The sequence below is a fragment of the Bombyx mori genome, chromosome 21 (assembly GCF_030269925.1).
Source record: "Bombyx mori chromosome 21, ASM3026992v2".
Taxonomy (NCBI): Eukaryota; Metazoa; Arthropoda; class Insecta; order Lepidoptera; family Bombycidae; genus Bombyx; species Bombyx mori.
In genome coordinates this window covers 3,496,379-3,517,855 of record NC_085127.1, presented here as the reverse complement: position 1 = coordinate 3,517,855, position 21,477 = coordinate 3,496,379, and the positions used below count along the sequence as shown (strand labels likewise).

The 21,477-nt window shown below is 39.7% G+C and overlaps 1 long non-coding RNA gene across 1 annotated transcript; it reads right to left on the bottom strand.

The window, feature by feature from the left end:
* Positions 1–1,601: 1,601 nt before the first annotated feature.
* Positions 1,602–17,627, bottom strand: LOC134200842 (uncharacterized). The gene is made up of 2 exons (XR_009975913.1): positions 15,236–17,627; positions 1,602–1,877 (listed from the first exon to the last, which is right to left on the bottom strand). It is a non-coding gene; the product is annotated as an uncharacterized LOC134200842 (long non-coding RNA).
* Positions 17,628–21,477: the final 3,850 nt, after the last annotated feature.

The following is a 21,477-nucleotide window of genomic DNA, read 5'->3' as shown; positions in this document are numbered from 1 at the left end:
CTTAGAACAGTTTCAGTCGCCCGTAGTTAGCATAAAATGGGTTATAACTGAAAAACTAAACTTTATAATGTCTTTACTGCTGTCATTCATAAACTTAACTTAGGTACCTACATCTTTATGTAGACGATTGATCAAATATTTACGGTACACGCAAAATATTGTGCCTTATGTCATTTAACAGTGACAGATAATCTTAAGATTAGTCAATACGAATGTATATCATCGATACTGAATCCATTTACTGGTGGTAGGACCTCTTGTAACCTTTGTAGGCAGCGGCTTGGCTCTGCCACTGGCATTGCTGAGGTCCATGGGCGACGGGAATCACTCACCATCAGGTGGGCCGTATGCTCGTCTGCTACAAGGGCAATAAAAAAAAACACGAGTTCAAATCACTCAAATCAAACTGAAACGTATGGTGGTGGTGTGTACATACATACGTAAGTTGGTGGGAGTGGTATAGGTCATATTATGGTAGTAAGTCGTGCCAGAAATACTTTTGATATCAAGTTTTGCAAATTCAGCTGGAAAATGTGTTGGAAATACATCATAATAGCAGTCACACAGCCTATTATTCCGTAAGATGCTTTGGTCTACTCGTATGCCATTTAGTATCTTAAAAGGCTTACAATATCCATGTATATAGGCAAAGACAAAACGCTTATAAAACTTCCTCCCGAACCACTAACGATTTTAGGTACCTCAAACACCGGTCACCGTTCTCATCGAACTAAGGGTTCGGCGAGTAAATTAACCCACAGACACAGCCCACTGAGTTTCTCGCCGGGTCTTCTCAGTGGGTCGCGTTTCCGATCCGGTGGTAGATTCTGCGAAGCACTGCTCTTGCTAGGGCTAGTGTTAGCAACGTCCTTGGGTTAGAGCCCCATGGGCTCACCTACTCGCTGGCATAACCCTCTAAGCTTAAGAGACAAGGTAGGAAAAAATAATAATTAAGAACCATATTGACATCTGGCTGTCAATCGATTCTCTTGCTTTTTGAGTTTTAGTTTTTTATAGTGAAAATAAGTGTTTTTTTTTTGTTTAATAACAAAACAGCAGTTAGAATGAGCTACATAAAATAAATTTAAGTCTTAAAACAATCTTGATTATGGTCCAATTTCGATAATTGGTCAAACACTAAAATCGATTGTGTTATAATACGTGAAGAAAAGGATAGGTAGTAAAACCCACTTTATTCCGTTAAATGCGTCAGTCTGAGAATTAATGGTAACGCAACTTCTTTGCGGGCCTGGGGTGACCAAAATTTATGAAGCACAATGCGATTTTTTTCAATATTGAATTGTACTGAACTTTTTTTTTTCTTAGATGGGTGCACGAGGTCACAGCCCACCCGGTGTTAAATGGTTACTGGAGCCCATAGACATCCTCAACGTAAATGCGCCACCCACCTTGAGATATAAGTTCTAAGGTCTCAAGTATAGTTACAACGGCTGCCCCACCCTTCAAAACGAAACGCATTACTGCTTCACGGTAGAAATAGGCAGGATGGTGCTACCACCCGCGCGGGCTCACAAGATGTCCTACCACCAGTAAAAACGATCACATACTATGAGCAAATAGTGAATTACGAATCGGCATAATTGTTGTTTGGGGATTTATTTTTCTTTATCAATCTCATATCATATCAGTAATCAATGTAGAAACACAGAAACAATATTATAAACTACAAACAGCTAGGTTTCGACACCAAAATCCGATTTATTTGGTTACAAGTTTGAACACCTGCAGGATCGTTCTAGTTTAGGACCCTGAAGACATCCTTGGGTCCGCGGTCTGCTCCCAACATCTGCAGACTGTCAAGTCCCACACATCCTGTGCGCCCCTAGGCGTGGACATCTCGTACGTGGGTCGGCCCCCTGCCCGAAAATAAATAAATAAGATAAGAATATAATATACTGTTAAAGTAAGAAAACAGATGGGTCATAGTGGCTGGCTTTTTTTTGTTTAGATAGTTACACCATCAATTGTTATAAGTACTACTGGTTTTTTTTTTTTTTTTTTTTTTTTTTTTATGATTGAAAGTTTACTGGTGGCCCGAAGGCCTTTCCAGTTTCACCAGGACAGGTGGGCGAGCAAAGGCTCAGCCAAGAGGGGTGGGATTTGCTAACAACTGCCCGAGCGCCTCCGAAGGAGACCTAACAACTCAAGAGCAATTGTTTCGCGAATGAATCTACTACCGGATCGGAATCGCGACCCGCTGAGAAGATCCGGCGAGAAACTCAGCGGGCTGATGCATGGGTTAGGTTGCACGTCGACCTCTTTGTCGAGTTCGACGAGTACGGTTACCGGGGTCCCTAAGCCTGCCCCTAGTATTAGAGCTGAAGGCATCTAATGCAAAGGTTATTGGATCTGATGGATCCGTAAGGACGTGTCTAGGGCGTCGACGGTGACTGGCTCCTGCATGATCAGGATTCGGGGAGTAGTCAGCGGCGGCAACGATAAGGCGATTATCATGACGCATAGCCTTATCGAAGTATCGTTCCGACGCTGACTTCATGTATTTCCGAATTGATTCGAGGCCCAGGTCGTCGTGTAGGTCAACGTTCCTCACGAACCACGGAGCCCCGACAGCTAACCTGCAAAAGCGGGATTGTAGGGATTGGAGGGTGTCTATGTGTGTGCGGGCCGCGTGAGCGAACACCACACTCGCGTAAGTCATGACGGGCCTTATGCAAGTTTTGTAAAGTGTCACCTTGTTCCGAAGGGACATTTTACTCCGCTTACAGATCATGGGGTAGAGTCTACCGAGAATAAACGCGGCACGGTCACGGACTGATTTTATATGCGGGCGGAATGTCATCGATGCATCCAGGGTAACGCCAGGTACTTGACCTTCCTGGCCCAGGGTATGGGTTGTCTAAAGAGAGTAATCGGGGGTGTGAGATTCCTCCTCCTAATCCGGGAGGAAATCCGTGTGGAGCTTCCCCTCTGAAATAGCACCGCAGTACTTTTCGCTGGGTTGATGTCTATGCGCCATTTTCGGAACCACTGTCCTAGGGCTAGGGCTGCGCTCTGAAGCTTCTTCGCGATTAGGGACTTATTTCTACTAGAATAGTAAACAGTCGTGTCGTCGGCGAATAAAGCTAAATGGGTCGGCGGCGACCGGGGAATATCATTGACGAATAAGCTAAATAGGAGGGGTGAGAGGACAGAGCCTTGCGGGACTCCAGCTGTGAGAGGTCGTGGGGAGGAGCGGGTTCCCTCGACTCGATATCGAAAAGAGCGGTTCGACAAGAAGTCCCGTATGATGAACACGAGACTATCCGGCACGCCCATGTTGAATAGTTTGAAAATCAAACCATTGTGCCAGACTTTGTCGAACGCTTTTGCGACGTCGAAGAAGAGAGCTCCCGTGTATAACGGTTTTGGTCGATTAAGCCCCACAAGAATGTGCTCCGTGAGGCGGTGCACCTGTTGAACGCATGAGTGATTTGTACGGAATCCGAATTGTTCATCGATAAGAATGCCCTTGGATGAGACGAAGTCTCTGAGGCGTTTGTAGAGCAGACGCTCATACAGTTTGCCTAGAGACATGAGGAGGCTAATCGGGCGGTAGCTCGTCGGATGATTTTTTGGTTTACCGGGTTTATGTATGCCGATAACGTCCGCTTCTTTCCACACCGCGGGAAAGATACAGTTCGCCATAGCGGCATTGAAAATAGATGCCAACATCACGATGAGTTGGACGGGTAGAAGTTTAATAACGCGGTTGGATATACCGTCGGAACCGGGAGCCTTGCGAGGACGTAGGTCTTTGATCAAGTCTTTAACTTCCATCGGGGTGACGGGTGGTAACGCATCAGAGGGTGGCAAGGAGGCTCTGCGTTCTACCTCACTGTCTACTAATTCTACATGAACAGGGTCCACGGATTGAGTGCTGGGCGTGCACTGGGTTTGCAATGTATCGGCCAGCAGCTCTGCTTTTTCGTCATCATCGAACGCCGCGAGTCGGCCTGAGGGGCCTACGAGGGGGGGCATAGTTACTACCGTATCCGATTTGAGAGTACGAGCTAAGCGGTAGTAAGACCTTTGAGAGGGCGCGAGTCCTTCTAAGAAATCAGACCATCTGGCATCTCGGATTTCGGTGATGCGAGACTTTACGTCGCGTTGTAGGGCACGCATTCGAATACGATTTTCCGCGGTAGGATACCTATCGTACGCACGGATCGAGGCGTTCTTAGCTCTAAGGAGTTCCCTAATATCGTCGGGCAATTTGAAGCGGTGAAGGAAGTCCTCCGCTACAACTTGCTTCGATGACCTATCTAATGTCGAGGTGATGTGTGACGTTACGATGTCTATGGCTTCAGCGGTATCCTGAGGAGACGGGATAGAGTCCGGACTAAACGGAAGCGATGGTGGATCAGATTCAGCCAGGCTGATGCCCAGCGTGTGCCAATCCACCACAGTCCTCGTGACGGGAACGGAATCGGGAGCGCGACCGAGCTTCATAACGACGGGACGGTGGTCTGAATCTAACTCTGAAACTACTTCGATCGAGTGTAAGCGCAGAGTTACGTTTTTTAATAACGCTATGTCGAGTATATCCGGGCGATGCGCGATATTTAGCGGGTAGTGAGTCGGGGTTAGCGGAGCGACGATATCGAAGGCGAGATCATCGACTAACGCGTCAAGCCGCCTGCCATTCGGGGTTGTGGTGTGTGAGTTCCACCTGATGTGTTTACAATTTAGGTCGCCCGCCAGAATGACAGAGCTCCCCATACCGAGCAGCGCCTCGATATCACTGCTTAGAACGATCTTATCCGGTGGAAGATAAACGGACGCGATAACGATCGGCGCGTGTCCCGTCAGTGAGATTCGGCACACTGATGCTTCGATATTAGCGAGCGCGGGAGGATCGAGCGGGACGCAATGCAGGGCTCTTCTATAGTAAATGACGGTACCACCACCACGGGCAGAGAGCCTGTCGTTCCTGACCATGTTATAATTCGCGAGTACTACTGGTGCGATGGAATAGTATATACTATAAAGTAGCAACTAGTCCTAACGTGACGGCTTCTGGGGGCCATTTTGCTTTATTTTAATTAATTCACGGGCTTACTATAACGGCGTAAGATCCAGTGACCAAAAAAATTTTTGAAGTCGTCGTGGCCTAAAGGATAAGACGTCCGGTGCATTCGTATGAAACGATGCACCGGTGTTCGAATCCCGCAGGCGGGTACCAATAATGAAATACGTACTCAACAAATGTTAACGATTGACTTCCACGGTGAAGGAATAACATCGTGTAATAAAAATGAAACCTGCAAAATTATAATTTGCGTAATTACTGGTGGTAGGACCTCTTGGGAGTCCACACGGGTAGGTACCACCACCCCGCCTATTTCCACCGTGAAGCAGTAATGCGTTTCGGTTCGAAGGGTGGGGTAGCCGTTGTAACTATACTGAGACCTTAGAACTTATATCTCGAGGTGGGTGGCGCATTTACGTTGTGGATGTCTATGGGCTCCAGGAACCACTTAACATCAGGTGGGCTGTGAGCTCGTCCACCCATCTAAGCAATAAAAAAAAAAACGATATATTTAAAACATTATATTATTCTCCTGATTTTTTCGTTCGTTTTTAAATAATAAAATAATACGACAAACATTCTTCGATCTTCTTTATTACGAATACCGGAAATACTCATTCAAACAGAAAACGTGGACGTGTTAAGCCATGGTCCGAATGAAGAGTCTGACTCCATTCAGATATCGAAATCAGACCACGTTGTATCAGGTGATGGGAACATCATCACCGCTAATATCTCCTAAGACCCAAAAACCCATTGTCACAATACACCAAAAATAAAAACGCTCGAGTAAAACTTTGTCTCCTCAATAATTTATTGTGGGTACCCTCCTTCGGAAGCCTTAGCCTTTTTACAGGCTTCGTCTAATTGTTACATGAATTGGAGACCTTTTTTTTCCTTTCTGTAGGTGACACTAAAGGTACCGGAGCCGCGGGAGATAAATTATTAGACTACGCGGGAAATTCATGGCTGCTTTCCATTCAATTAGCTTGCTCAATGCTACAACTATTTTATATCTATATATTAATACGTGAAGCAAAAACTTTGTATCCCTTTTTACGAAAATTGCGCGGACGGAGGAGTATGAAATTTTCCACATTTATAGAGATTATAGAGAAGCAGTGCACAATGCTAATATTTTTTTTAAATAACGCATAAAAGATACATTAAATCAATAAAGAAAACATTTCACACATACGCATGCATACTATATGTTTATTGTCAAACCTTTCTTTGCAGTCTGTCAGATTTTTTTTTTTTTGGTCTGGTGGAAATCGCCGGACTCCCACCCTCCACTGGGGATGGAGGGCGGGGCATGTCGGAGTCGAACCGACTAAAACCTCCTGTCGCTCAACAACCCACGTCCGAGCCTCGCATGAGACAGAACTCATGAACAGGCAAGGGAAGGATAGTGAAGCGTTTAGTGCGGAGCACATCTCTCGAATCACCCTCCCGTCAGTTATAGTCTGTCAAATTGAAAATAGATTAAATATTGTTTTCTCTTTATTTGTCTAAAGTGTAGTCTTGATGAAATCTGTAATTAAAGTAGTATAATAGTCCTTGAAAATAGAATCATAATAGTGTACAAACTTATAATTTCCATTAGTTATAGTCGAATTTCGACTACCAGGGGACCACTAGTTTACTTTAAACGCTCTCAATGATTTAGTTCTCAGTTTACTGATAGTAAGACTTCTTGTGAGTCCATACGGATAGGTACCACCGCCTTGCCTATTTCTACCGTGAAGCAGTAATGCGTTACGGTTTGAAGGGCAGGGCAGCCGTTGTACTGGTCAAAATGAGACTTTACAACTCATGTCTCCAGGGGGGGTGGCGGTATTTACGCTGTAGATGTCTATGGGCTTCGGTAATCTCTTAACATCAGGTGGGTCGTAAGCTCGCCCAACCATCTAAACACCAAAAAAATATATTTGATTTTGAATAATCATTCGACTGATCCATTATCTATCATGTGTCTTTCTTAAACAGTAGTAGTAAAAGCTAACAATGTTTGTACAGTTTTTAATCTACCAATGGTTTTCAAGCGTCGACGCCATCATTAAAAGACCAACATTGTTTAATCTCCAATTCGTTCTTCATTAATTTTATTTTTTAATGTATTCCTTGCAAATTCAATTCAACTGATTTATTAGTTTTACTTTAGATTTTCCAAAATCTCTTGACCTATTACCGACAGCGCCAGCTTCCAAATCCCAGACCTGGCGTCTTTTGTTAACAGCCTAACAAGTGTTAACGACCGACGTCATATTCATTATTCCTTCCATCGTGGGAGTCAGTAACAAACTGGAACATTCTAAATTTATAATATTACGTTACTACTTGTGGCATGACGTATTTTGAGACAGTACGTTTAGGTAACACCGGCCTTCTTGGTCCTACCGTGCGGGCTTTTAATTTGGGATTTGGGCGATTTGCCCAAAAATCAAGATCTACTAGTGCTAAGGGTATCCAGAGCCTAAGTTAGACGTGTCAATATACACCTACGATCGTACTCCCCATGTCTGAGGGTCGTGACCACCTCCACTCATGGCTTTCATCCTGACGATGCTGTGCCATCTCATCCAGTTTTCGGCTACTCGAATAGCATCGTAGGCAGTGGAATCAAGGCTAATGCAGATCTGTCAGGCCACCGCATTATACAACGGCCGGCAATATTTTTTTCTTTTACTTTCCTAGTAATCACTAGCTTTTTCAAGATTTTCTCCGTCTTTCCTTGCAATATACACACTAACCGATTTGAAGTCGTCGTGGCCTAAAAGATAAGACGTTCGAATCCCGCAGGCGGGTACCAATTTTTCTAATGAAATACGTACTTAACAAATATTCACGATTGACTTCCGCGATGAATGAATAACATCGTATAATAAATATCAAACCTACAAAATTATTGCATAATTACTGGTGGTAGGAGCTCTTGAGTTCGCACGGGTAGGCACCACCGCCCTGCCTATTTCTGCGTTAAGCAGTAATGCGTTTCGGTTTGAAAGGTGGGGCAGCCGTTGCAACTACGACTATACTGAGACCTCTTATCTCAAGGTGTGTGGCGCATTTACGTTGTAGATGTGTATGGGCTCCAGTAACCACTTAACACCAGGTGGACCGTGAGCACGTCCATCCATCTAAGCAATAAAAAAAACCATCTATTTCGTGATAAAGGTACAAATGTTAATATATAAATAATTAAATATTGTATCAGATATCTTTCAAGGGCCTAACAAGTGTTTATCGTAAGTAAAAATTTTTATATTTTAAAAAGGAAATGAAGTTAGCGACCATTCGATAAAATAGTGTGATTATGGTATCGACGGTTAGATCATTAAGTACATTAACACATATTGTATTATATTATAATCTACCACATCGGTATCTAAGATTATGATTACAAATCAAACCACAAAATAGACGCCAGTATGCGCATTCTAATCATGTGGTCAATATTTTCAATTAAATTGTAATCGAAACATATAAATAAAATTGGAGTGTCTGTTTGTAATATTGAAATAACCGCTTTTTACTACATGCATATGAATATAAATACACCAAGATAACATTTTTTACAATTTTTGGCTGTCTGCCTGTCTATCTGTTTGTTCCGGCTAATCTCTGGAACAGCTGTATCGATTATGACGAGACTGTCACTGATAGGTAGCTGATGATATAAGAAGTAACTTAGGCTACTTTTTTAAGACTAGCTTCGCCCCGAGGCGTCACCCGCGGTATGACAATAACCGCGGAACTCAGCTATCAATAATAAAATTTAATGTTTCCGAAGCGAAGCGAGGTCGGGTCGCTAGTTGTAAAATAAGAATCTTTTGATTGTTAAACATAGCCGAGCTACCGACCTATATATAACTAATGCCCAACAGAACATTGAGGCATGAGGTCGCAGTTTGTGAGGCTTAAAGACGTCATAGCCTATAGAATCAGACGCCCGGTGTTGTCCTACCAAGCAATGCAAATATGCCGGGGTTCAAATCCTGCAGGCAGGTACGAATTTTTGTTATGAGTTACATACTTAACTTTTTTTTCCTACCTATGCTGATAGCCTTGAGAGATCTACCACCGGATCGGAAACGTGACCCACTGAGAAGATACGGCGAGAAACTCAGTGGGGTAAATCTATGGCTTAATTAACTCGTCGAGCCCTTCGTCGCAAGCGACGGGTTCGACGAGGACGGCGACCGGTGCTTGTGATACCTAAAAGCACCGTTAATGGATCGGGAGGATCCGTAATAACGTGTTTAGGGCGACGTCGACTGTTTACCATTCGGTTCACAGGATCGGGTATGACTTCGTACTTAACTCATGTTCACCAATTACTAGTATAATGAGATTTTCATTAGATGGAATAAAAATGAAACTGGCAGAAAATAATTGTTCGCTTGGTTTATTATATAACTAGCCGTACTCGCCCGCTTCGCTGGGGATTTAAAATTAACATTATTATTTATTGTCATTATTATTAGGGAGTCCAGCACTCATATAAATATTAAGCCTATCCATTAAGTACATGTATTTTCTACATGGATACCAACTTTCAAGTCAATCGGATGCATGGTTCAGTAGTTATAACGGAACATCCGTAAAAACCACTGTAGATTTATATATTATTAGCATAGATTCGGACTCTAAACTCAAGTGTCAAATTGACATTGTGATTTCTATGAGTTCTGGTAACAACTAAAGCCAGATAGACCATGAATTAGACTTGAATCTTGAATCTTCAGCAATAACAATAATTATTTATTAATCAATACATTTCGCAATCAACATACAAACGGTTTCTTAATGCAGTTTTATTTTTTAAACGAGATTTACACAAAATTATTGTGGCATTAACCCGCTCAAATGATGCCGAGACTATATATTATTGTGCCAACCCTATCCTAGAAGCTAATTTACCCTATAAATTTTATGAAAAGAACAAAAACAGACATTATTTCAGTACGCTTAGGTCGGTCCATCAATCTTTGCAGTACCTAAGAATAAAACTAACTTCTACTTATTGTAATGGGGTTTGGCGACAGACTTGTCTTTCGGACGTGACGAACAGACGTAATGATCTGTTTTTGCCGGGCTCCCGCTTCTACTGAACCAGTGACGTCCAACATTTCACTAGAATTTATAAAGGTAATCTTTTATTTACCACGCATGCCTACGGACAAGAAAATACAAAGTCACTTGTGTCTACTCCCGACACGTATACGAACGCGTAGTCCGAATATGCGAGTCACGATCAATCGACGGGACATACAATTGAAGCTTCCACCAGAAACCCGACTGGTGTTGCATGGTTAGCGAAGCCCATAGACATCTGCAACGATAAGGTCTCACTTGTAACACTATAACGGCTGCCCCGCCCTTCAAACTGAAACGCATTACTGCTTCACGGCAGAAATAGGCAGGGCGGACTCATAAGACGTCCTACCACCATAAAACATTAAACGTTGTACATATTTAATATAGTAGGTATCTATACATCCAAACAGGATGCTAAATTACCCGCCATGGTGCACAAATAAAATACGCAGTTTTGTTCGAAACAAAAATTAATATAAACATGGCTTTATTGTTGGATTCCCAATTCAGAAACGAACAAACAAAATTAAAAACAACCAACCGCGAATTGCATCGAAGTAGTTAAACTTGTATACGGACAATAACGGCAAGCAAAGTTTCTAGAAACAATTCGATACGGTTCATTGAATTTCGTATTAAATGTAGCTTGAAAATTATTCATATTTATTTAGTGCCATTGGGATCCGGCTTAATGTATCAAATGAATCCATTTGTTGAAACCACACGCGCGCTGCACACAGTGATATCGCTATAACAGAAAAACTTCTATGAAGTACCCTCAACCGTATGCAGATTTATCGCAATCGCTTGAATAGTTTAGGAATGAACAGAGGAAAAACTGAGAAATATACACTTTAGTTAAAGAGATTTTTTTCTTAATAAAAACTACAAACAGGGACGTCTTAAGCTAGGATGAGGCCCTTGGGCACACAAGAATTGAGGCCTTTTGGAAAGTAAAAAAAGCGAATTATAATAACATTTTTTTACTGAGTATGACCATTTATTATAGGTACTCAAATACAGTATTATGTAATATGTCATTAATGATATTAGAATACTGCTGGTTTTTTGGTTACGATTTCGATAACGGTTTCTTTCAGGATTTCGGTTGAGCAAAATCTTCTATTGTAGGCATAGTATATGCCTTGTAAATACCTTCTGATTACTGATTTGTGAAAAAAGTGTAATGTGCCCGACAAAAATGTTTTGAGAATAAACGTGTGAGAGAAATTGTCGGTCTTTCGGGGCCCCCTGAGAATGGGGGCCCTGGGCACGGGCCCCGTGTGCCCTTTATGGTAAAGACAGTATTGACTACAAATGTTAATATTTCGCTTCATTCGATAAAAAGAATGGTTTTTTTTCTAAACTATATCGACTATACTACTATAAACTATAAGGTATATAAGAGGATAGTCGCACTATAAGCTATATCCATATTCTGATTTAACAGGCAGATGAATGACATAATTAAAATTCTGATATTATTATATTGTGCTTTTTTTATTGCTTATACGAGTGGACGAGTACACAGCCCACCTGGTGTTAAGTGGTTCCTGGAGCCCATAGACATTTATAACGTAAATGCGCCACCCACCTTGAGATATAAGTTCTAACGTCTCAAGTATAGTTACAACCACTGCCCCACCCTTCAAACCGAAAAGCATTACTGCTTCACGGCAGAAATAGGCAGGATGGTTGTACCTACCCTTGTGGACTCACAAGAGGTCCTACCATCAACAGTTACGCAAATTATAATTTTGCGGGTTTGATTTTTATTACACGATGTTATTCCTTCACCGTGGAAGTCAATCGTGAACATTTGTTGAGTACGTATTTCATTAGAAAAATTGGTACCTGCCTGCGGGATTCGAACATCGGCGCATCGCTACATACGTATGCACCGGACGTGTTATCCTTTAGGCCACAACGACTTCAAATTGCTGCTGCTGTCTGCATATTATACGATAGATTTCTCACGAAGCGTCAAGTTTCCACTTGTAAGCTTTAGTACTAACGGAACAATAGAGCTTCTTGTAAGTAACGCTCAAAAAAAATCAGGGTCAAGAATTTACTTAAAGGGTCGAGCCTAGACGCGGGAGAGCCTTGGAATTCTTAGTTTTTCTAAGCCAACTTGGAAACACTCAAATTGGACGTCCCATCCCACCCGCCATATTCCCCAGATATTTCGCCGTCTGTTTATCAATTGACCCATTCGACGGCACTTGGTCTAGCTGAACAGCAATTTTTCTCACGTACAAACAACTCGTCTACAACAACTGTCCTAACTCGTGCATGACCTTAAAAGACGAATACATACGAGTATATCATCAAGATCTTCGAACTCTGCCACGAAGATAAAAAATCGGTTGTCTGTAAAGTCGGTTTACTGACGATAGTTGAACGTGACAACGACATAAGAAAATACTGATGGAATGGATTCATTTTTCAAAAGAAAATTTTAATTTTATTTGTTTGATAGATAGATATTTGTATGGACAATTGACACCACATTCACTTTTCACTGAACTTCATACTTGGCGAAAACATGTAAATGTATTATTATATAGCAGCTGTCCACGCGGATGCATCGCTCACTCAAGTAGGAGAGAGACAGATGTCGAACGCTGCAGAACGCGGAGGCCGATTGTGCCTCTTTGTCGCTCATTGCGCGCTCTCGCTTGCACTTCAAGTATTAAATGGAACGCCTCAGAGGGAGGTAACGCCGCACGAGTCATATCTTTTCGTGCGTGCAGCCGGTTCCATCGAATTATAAGACGTTGTCACGTCAAAAAACTCGCAGCTAGTAATTGACAATACCTCGCATGGTCCATTCGTAAACAATTTTACCGACAAACTCGAATTTTCATTTTTTTTAAAACGACAGCTTAGTTGCGGATCCTTATAATTATGAGTATATCTTTATAATTCATTATAGTTATAATTAGCCTTATAATTCGGTGGTTTATCCTTCAAGGTCGAGGTCGGTATTTATATTGAGATACCTTCAAGCTAGCGCAACCAATGTTACACTAGATGCTCTACAAAGTCACTCACCCAAATACTGCTTTAAAATAAAATTTGATTGATAAGTAAAAAATCCACTCTACTAACAAGCTCTAAGAATTTAAAGAATTGGTCATAAACATCACTCTTACCGCATCACGCCTCCGTTCTTTAACCTCAACGCTATAGGGATGTTCAAGCAAAGAATCTTAGCTAAGTAGATAAATCGTCTCAATTTATATCTGCCACGCTTCTTTCAGTGATTTTACATACGCTTAGCCAAACTGTTGTCTGGAGAATTCGAAAATATTATGCAACATTAAATTACAATTTTCTGGGTTAATGAAATGTTTGTGAGTAATCTGAAACTTTCCTAGTCGATTTGCCTTTGGAATATTTTACGACACACTCTTAGATGTATCTTGGTTGTAGTTTGTGGTATTACGTTTTTCTTATCGAACTTAAGCTTTAAGACTCAAGACGAGTTGTCAATTTGTACTTTATTATACACTATTTGAAGTACTTTAATACAAAAATGTAAATTCAACTATATTTAAATATAAATGCAAAATGTATTTCATGAAACCAAATAAATAATATGACTGAGCTACTGGCGCCATGTTGTAATTACAAATGATGACGTCAGCATTGCAGTTGACGTCATTCTTTCCATTATTATCATTGCCTTCTATAGTGACAGGAGTGACAGTAATTAAGACTTACTTTTCGTATGTCGAGTGAACGAAAAGCTCCACCTCGTTTAGCTGGTCAAGGCGGAATGAATGGTACGGTTGTTTTTTTGTCCACCTATGCTTCCTGCGCGGGGGTGGCCTTCGTCATCGGCAGGATCCGAAGGTTGGGTCTGAAGGTGGCGCGAGTCCACCATCTTGAGGTAGGAGACAGTGGAGCGGGAGAGGGAGAGCTCTTCTTTCCTCTCGGCGCCGTGACACCGCTACCGCGCCGGGGTTCAGAGGAGGGCGTTCGTCCAGCTCCGACCTTCATGAGGAGACAGTCTCCTTCCGATGATGGTCACGAGGCGACCTAAGGGAGTGCAGGCTGCGCCACATACTACCGTCACTATATATAACAAGTAATTGAATATTTTATGAGAAATTGTTGCAAAAGCGCACAATCCTCTCAGACTCACATATTTTACTTATTCAGGCCATCGATAATGTAACATTATTTGTATGTTAATTTGTGTTTTTAAAAATTTAAATTTCTTAACTACTTTTTCATTCATGTTTTTTAAAATTTTACACTTCAATAAAATCTTTTGTTGGTCCACCTTGATATAAAATGAAATAACTAATTTTCTGTGAACCATCGAATTCAGGTTAAAGTTACTATAGTAGGGAGTATAGTTATAGGCTTGTTTATTTTCCTGACGATAAGCATTTATTTTGTCATTTATTATGTCTCAAACAATTAACTGACAATACATACGACATCCAATACAACAATATCTACTAATAAAATTATTAACAACACTAGAATAACTAACATAACTAAGAACTAACAAACACACAATACATAACTAACAAATATATACAACATCTAATACAACAATATCTACCGATAAAACTATTAAAAACGCTTAAAAAACAGATCTATGGACTCTTACCAATGATACTGGCTGACGACCACGACCGCTCTGACAAGAGTGATACGACATACGATACGATACGATACTATTGTTTACTGCAATTTCACGTATGCGCCCCATTGTATGTATATGATATTTAAAATTGTGTTTTCTTTTTTTTTATTGCTTAGATGAGCGAACGAGCTCACAGCCCACCTGGTGTTAAGTGGTTACTGAAGCCCATAGACATCCACAACGTAAATGCGCCACCCATCTTGAGATATAAGTTCTAAGGTCTCAAGTATAGTTACAACGGCTGCCCCACCCTTCAAACCGAAACGCATTACTGCTTCACGGCAGAAATAGGCAGGGTGGTGGTACCCACCCGCGCGGACTCACAAGAGGTCCTACCAGTAATTACGCAAATTATAATTTTGCGGGTTTTCTGTCTGCAATACAGTATTAAAATAGACATGTTTTCTAATTTATTATCATACCTGATCAACTATTTCGGTAGACCGGCGCCAATTCTTGTCGCCAGTAGTATGTTCGGTTAATTGATACAATACATAGTTCGTGTTACGTAAAACATTGATTATCTAATACAAAAATCTATTAAGATTGAACGCAAAAAAATGCCGATAAGATTTCATTCGATAAACACTAGGATATGGCGATGGTTATTTTTGGATAATAAAATAGCTATAGGAAAAAAAAAAGATGTGTGGTGTCGTGGGACACCGGATAGGAACGAAGTTCCTTATTATAAAAATATTAATTTTAAGTTCTATTCGAGGTATAAAGAAAATAAAACTGGAGGTTTCGCAACAACCCATACGGTAACGTGCGAACTTATTGAGGTACACTTCATTCACGGCTGTTTGTATAAGAGTTAGGACACTGTGTGCATTACTAATAAAAATCTTACGTTACGGACGTTTTTCCCGGTGAGGGTACCCCTCCGCATCGTCTCATAAGGAACTACTCTTTATAACTGAGGTATCTGCGACATTTGCAACTAGTATCTTCTTTTTCAGAAGATTCAAAAATAATGTCATGTTTACAAAAAAATTAACAAAGCAGCGTCTCCACGCGCTGATGATTTTAAAAACCAAAGGAACTGAATTTAAAGAAAAACATATATATTTTTGTTTGTACTTATAGCTATCAAAATATAGCTATATAATATAGCTATATAAAATAAAGCTGTGTGTAGGACTGAAAAAGTCCGGCGAAAACTTGAATCGCGGTACCGACATTTTCGACTTAAAATATCACAGGTACACAGGTTTCATGGAACTTCAGATTGTGCATCTACCAAGTACTATAAGCCGCTCGATCTTGGTCTTCATAGCAATTTCTTAAAAATGGTATTTTTTAATTACTTCCTAATGCCTAGTGATGTTTAACTCGACCACTGGGCTTTGGATTTCTTATCTAAGTCTATTTGGTTTTAGATGTCCATTATACTGGAGAAGAAAAGTATTTAGGTTCGGGCGGTCACATACGATAATTTAATTCAAAGTCGCGGTCGAATTCTAGTCGATTTTACATCAAACACGCTAACAACTAGGCTTGGCTACCGAAAAAGAAATGATTCGAACGACGAAATATTATCAAACTTATCATTTCGGAATCTCAATTAGCGAAAATCTATCGGCCGATTTATATCGGTAGATTGTTATTAGTCGTGATTGCTTTTAGATGTTCTCGAGATATCATTTATCAGAGATATTACTTTGAAATTAAAATTTGAAAGATTTCACAAAACATTTACATTGAGGCGCATCAATGATTCGCCATCAATATTACTGCTGAAACCGTAGAAATAAATGCATACTTCAATACGAAAATTCCTAATTAGCTCAAATAAATTATTACATATTGTAAACGCAATGAGAAAACGTTATAAACTTTACGAACATTATTGGCATGACATGTTGACATGTTAAAAGTTGTATTACATAATGTTTTTGTTATATTGTTTGGACAGATACTGGCACCTGTTTGTTGTTTTCAAAACTGTTGCTAGTGACAGCCGACAGTTAAATCACCGGATTCATAGAACAAAATCTCTTTTATAAAAGAATATTATGTGGACTTTTGATTTTGATTTAAATAATCTATATATATAGTATAAAAATGAATTGCTGTTCGTTAGTCTCGCTAAAACTCGAGAACGGCTCGACCGATTTGGCTAATTTTGGACTTGAATTATTTGTGCAAGTCCAGAGAAGGTTTTAAAGGTAAATAAATATGAAAATTCTCGGAATTAAATAAAAATAACAATTTTGTTTTTCCTTTGATGTGTCCCTCGTCGGACGGATTCCTTTTGTTTGTTTGCTTTAAGTTTATTTTATACAAAAGCTTAGTTCTTTTATTTATCGATTGAGGCACTACGAAGTCTGCCGGGTCAGCTAGTAATTATTATAAAATATTTGTCTTTATCACGCCCGTATGCCACAATAAGGGATCAGCGTCGCATGTTCTCTTTTTTCATTTAAGCCTATCATGCGTCTTCTCTTTTTTTGTTTACCTGCGCTGGGAGCCTCTAAGGGTTATGTCAGCTTCACCGAGTGAGTAGGCGAGCTCACGGGTCTCGGCTTGGCGAATTTGCTAACACTAGCCTTAGCAAGAGCAGCGGTTGGTAGAATATACTACCGGATCGGAAACGCGAGCCACTGAGAAGATCTGTACGTCAAACACGAAAATCTATCGAGTTCGTAATGTTAATGTATCGAGTCCTCGATACGAGAACGGTAATTACATTAGAAGGTAGTACTCGATAGTCAGCCTTCGAGATTTACGTCACCGCATTTGTAGCGGTAGCCATCACAGAACACAAGATATTTGACAGATGCGTGAATCTCGCTTAGGACATTTTCAAGATAAGTCTGCATACTTACTGGTGGTAGGACCTCTTGTGAGTCTGCGCGGGTAGGTATCACCTCTCTGCCTATTTCTACCGTGAAGCAGTAATGCGTTTCGGTTTGAAGGGTGGGGCAGCCGTTGCAACTATACTTGAGACCTTAAAACTTATATCTCAAGGTGGGTGGCGCATTTACGTTCAAACCGAAACGCATTACTGCTTCACGGAGAAATAGGCAGGGTGGTGGTACCCACCCGCGCGGACTCACAAGAGGTCCTACCGCCAGTAAAAAATAATAGATATAAGATAATAACGATTATAAAATATACAGCTAATAACGATTATAAAATATTCAGCTGTTATAAATTATTATTTTAGTTAATTTGCACTTGTTCAATACATTCCTTTTCATATGTATCTAATACATTCACTTGTGTTATCTTCGATCTTACTTTTTGCTTTTTTTTTTCGCTATCGTGATTCTCATTATTGGTTTGTTCACGAATTAATCAGATTTAGGACGATACCTGATTATCTTAGAATTCGAATTGATTGAATTGATTATAATTCATTGAATGTAAATTAAATGCATATTTAATCTTTAATCTTCTGAACACGCAAATGGTTCGTTTGTTTGTTGTGTATGAGTTTATGATTGTTTTTAATTTATATTATATTATGTATTTATTTTATTTGGGAAATATATTATATTAAAAATAGTCAAAACAAAAACGAAACAAGTTTCCACCATCAATATCGCATATAAGTAGAAAGTGAACAAAGAAATGAGAAACTTACAAATTTTAGTTCCACGAAGAAAAGCAACACAATACGCACATATACATCTGTACATCCACCTCTATGATTTTGTTGGCCCACCTACTATGAAATACATGCTTCGATGCGGCAAATAATAAGCTAGGATTATCATTCCTACTAGTTTAGGCTTACAATTAGCCGTAACATTATTATTCTTCCAAAACTTTTAATTTTTTTGGGAATAAATGTCAGTTTCGTATTTCCTTAAAATGATGACTAAGAGATGTATGAGAGATAAGAGATAATTGTAATGCAATGTAGAGGGGGAAGAGGTCGACCGAAGAAGACATGGATGGAATGTGTGAATGACGATATGAGAGAGAGAGGAGTGAGTGCTGAGATGACGGCTGATAGAAGAGAAAAATTAGCTGTGCCGACCCCACCTAGTGGGATGAAGTGGAGTAAAAGAAGAAGATTTCTTTAAAAATTAGCACACGCTGCAAACCTTACTTCGACTAAACGAATCGCTTGTTGAAAATAAATAATTATTTAAAAAAACTAACAAAATACGCTTTTATAGAAAATTCAACAAAAAAATAGAAAATAAATTTTAATAAATTTGAATTAAAAATTGTGTACGAGTAAGAAAAAATGCTTTTATTGTAAAAAAAGCGTGGGGTGCTTTTCAGGATATTATCAAAATAACCCTTCTACTCATATCTGTTCATAAAGTATTTATAACTACTACCATGCACCCCACGCTTTTAAAAGCGTATTTTGTTACTTTTTTTAAACTATTATTTATTTTTCATTTTTTAGTTGAATTTCATTTTTTTTTAAATATTGAATTGTCATTAAGGACCTTAATAAGTATACCAAATTTCGAGTTAACCCGACGTTTTGAAGGGGGTCAAAATCATGTTCAAAGATTCCGTTACAAACATACATACATACGTCTGAAGCTAATACAAGCGTGTTAATACTCGTACACTGGCGTTTTAAGAATGATGCTAACCAAAAGTAAAAAACAAAACAATACGCAACCCCAAACTCTTCATTCAAATATATACTCGTCAAGAGCATCTCAGATCTACGAGACAATCCATATGATATATTATATCACATTATGGTGTCCACAATGCGTCACTTATATAAACTATCATACATTACCGGAATGGAAATTTAAGTCTGCCCTGAGTTCTTAGTGGTGAGAACTATAAAGGGTGTAGTGTAAATATTCCCGGAAACGACTGTTCAAAATGGAGACAGGTACATTGAGAAATGTACAGGGTGTTGTGGACGTCAGAGACAGATAAAGCTGGTAATTTCATAAATAAAGAATTGTGTGTTTTTAATTCCAATGTTACAACAAAAAAAGTAACTGATGCGTGGATCTAACATACTCTAGGAATCGTTGGCGGTACCTGGGTCTTCGAGCTGCATTACGAATATACAACATTTTTTTTGTATTTATTATGAATGAAGGATTACTGGTGGCCCGGAGACCTTTCCAGCATAGCCAGGACGGGTGGGCGAGCACGGGCTAAGTCTGGAGGGGATGGGATTTGTTAACAGCTACCCGAGCGCTTCCGAAGAAGACCTAACAACTCAAAGGTAATCGCTTCGCGAATGAATCTACTACCGGATCTGAATCGCGACCCGCTAGGAAGATCCGGCGAGAAACTCAGCGGGCTGATGTATGGAATACAAAATTTACATAAATAAAGTACTGAAACGACAGATGTCACTGCTAAGATGAATACGCAAACAGTGCTTTCTAATAATAAGCCCCTAGACATCACAGTGAAACCATTATCAATCTTGATACACGAAGAATACGTAGACACAATACATGATTGTTTTGGGAGAAAAAAACAGTTAAAATGTACTTCTTATGAGTGAGCTTGGCGCCCAAAAAAATCCACTCCGCACTAGCTGTCTTCCATAAAAAAATCTCTACCATACTAAATAATGATGGCTTTGTTGATCTAATAGTCGAAAAACATCACAGGTAAATTTTGATTTCTATTTTCGGAAACGATATTTTACTACGGATCTACATATTATACTTGGTTAATTCTCGTTTCTGACACCAATAACACTGAAAAAACATGTGTGCAAATCACACGAAATAGAAGCGAAGCCTCGAAAGATACATATCTCATTCCTTCGCAGGCTAAATCATATAATGTATCTCTCTTTTTAGCGTCACTTTTCTAATGGCATTTCCGTTTCATGGATTCCGTATCTATGACAGCTCTAAAAGAGTTTTCACTTCAGTAAGCCGTTGCTTCTGACCATTGAATGTTGAACTCATTGTTCTTAAGTTGTAATAATAATAATAAAACGAAGTCCAGGACTTTATTTGAAGTGACACATCACTGCCCAACACTATCTCGTCGATTGTGCCGAAGCAACGTTCCACAAAACACATAGGCATTTCCACGAAGTACGGCATTATTCATGAGGCTATTTATTCGTATTGCTCACTTACTCGTTCTGAATTTAGTGGTTTTTGAGCTCGAACTATCAGGTAACGATGTGAGATTTGATCACAGAGTACATGGCTTGTACGCATTGTCGAATGAACCTTATTTTCTGACTAGTTTTTGTCAACTCAGTATATTTTGACAGTTTTCCTTAAAGGCCTAATTCCTTAATGCACCATTACTCGCATTTGAATGACTGTTGCGCTAATATCAATTTATCACTGCAACCATTATCAAAATTAACTTTTTGAAGTGAAAACTTCTTTAGAATCGTTGTGATTTCAAACCGGATGCAACGGAAAAAACGACAGGTAAGAGACACAAATACAAAAATGTGTAGGATGAAGCCAGCAAAGAATGAGACAGAAATATACATACTATTTAATACAGCGCCATCTGTGAGATTTTTTAATACTAACGTGTGTATGAAAGCTCTTGTAGTGAATTTTAATTTAGGATTATACGTGAAATTAAAATATCAATTCACAGAGGGCGCTACATTACAATTATTTACTAATGACAAATTTTACATATACTTAAGACGTTTAGGATAATTGTATTTTAATTTTGGAAGGTTTCACTTCTACCACGTGTGAATTGCACACATTTTGTTTTTTTATTT